Source organism: Crocuta crocuta, unplaced genomic scaffold (assembly GCF_008692635.1).
Source record: "Crocuta crocuta isolate KB4526 unplaced genomic scaffold, BGI_CrCroc_1.0 scaffold301, whole genome shotgun sequence".
NCBI lineage: Eukaryota > Metazoa > Chordata > Mammalia > Carnivora > Hyaenidae > Crocuta > Crocuta crocuta.
In genome coordinates this window covers 1,553,968-1,555,754 of record NW_027527544.1, presented here as the reverse complement: position 1 = coordinate 1,555,754, position 1,787 = coordinate 1,553,968, and positions in this window count along the sequence as shown.

Here is a 1,787-nt window from a genome sequence, read left to right as displayed (position 1 = left end):
AGTCTGGAGCCTGGAACCTGCCCCAGATCGCCACCGTAGCGTAGCGGGACGCGGCCAGGCTCACTCACTCCAACCGTCTGTAGCAGGGGCCGCGGTAAGCGCGCTGCCACGGCCCATAGGAAGGCTAGAGCCGTGAGGTCCGCGACAGTCACCGTTGCCCCATTGAAAGACAGGAACAGAGACTCCGTTCTTGTTTCATGCAAAGGGTTGCTAGTCTAGAGTAGATGTGACTTTGAAATGTTACAAGATACTCTTCTGTGTCAATATTACACGGAGGCGATTCTGATTTTGCTGCTGCCGCTATAGTACTAGTACAGTATTGCAAAAATACTTCAGCAACATGTAAAGTGTAGGAGCCAGGTGGAAATGAAGCACACAGATGGTACCGAGGCCTGCCAGTTGTGGTAAGCACAATTCAAAGGTGGCCCCCAGGGTTCCCTTCGGCTGGTGTACATACCCTCAATGATCCCTTCCTCGTGAGCGTGGGCAGTGAATATGATGAAATACCACTCTATTGCTTGGGTTACATTATATGCAAAAGGTGAAAGATTTTGCAGCTGTAATTAAAATTCCTAATCAGTTAACTTTAAGCAAAAGGGAAATAATCCTAGATGGGTCTGACCTAATCAGGTGAGCCCTTTCAAAGAGGCACTACAGGTGAGAGATGGAAGAAGACAGTTGAGAGTGGTGGAGATGCTCTCTTTGAAGAAGCAAACTTCCACATTACAGAAAGGGCCACGAGGCAGGGAGTGGTGGGAAGCCTCTGAGATGTGAGGGCTGCCATCCTACGAGTGCGAGGCACTGAATTCTGCGAATAACCGGGGAGGCTGGAAGAGGAACTCAGTCCTTAGACCATAGCCCTGGCTGACACCTTGACTGCAGCCTTGTGAGGCCCTGAGCAGAGGACCCCGCTCAGCAGCGCCCAGGCTCTTGACACGGGAAAATTATGAGAGAAAACATAAATGTAGTTTGAATCCACTAACTTCACGATAATTTGTTATGCAGCAATAGAAACTGATAGCACTTTTATTCTGGCAAAAGTCCGTTCTGTCTGGTGGCTTCCACTGTCAGAGCCAGCACGAGAGTTCGTAGAGGCTGCTAACAAGACAGCGGTCACGGTCTTAGGGCACATATTCGTGGAAGTGGTGTTTTGTCACCGTTGACACATCATGTTGGTTAGAAGCAAGCCACACGCTGCACTCATACTCAGCATGAGGACAGGGCAGGAAGACCAGGAGGCAAGGGCTCTGGGTGACGGGGGCCCTCTCAGAGCCTCCCCCCATACCGGGCGTGCGGCCGATTCTGGAAAAGGAGAACAGGACGGGTTACAGACCAGGGGAAGGATTCAGTCAAAGCGCTTGGAAGAGGTGTACATGAGACCCGCGTCTGCAGGAGTTCAGCCTTTAATCTGGTGGTTGGTGGAGAATCATCAACACTGAGAGTCCATTTTAGTGGTAGGAGTAATACCTTTTTAAAAAGCCGCGTAAGAACACCATACCAGGTGTCTGCCCATGGGCCGTAAATGCTTCTGTTATATTGGTTTTCCAACTATGCTTTCATATCTGGCTTTTACTTTGAAGAAATACTAACCGAGCACAGATATGATGCCACAAACTAAGAAAACAGAGTCACACTTACATGGGAGTGAATGGGAGAAAATGGGGAATGATTCGGCATTCTCAACCGGAGCTGTTCGGGCAATTTAGAAACCGAAGTTTCCTAAATGGATGGAAAGGAGATCAGTGGATGCTAACCTTAAACAAACCAAAAACAAAGCTCACATATTT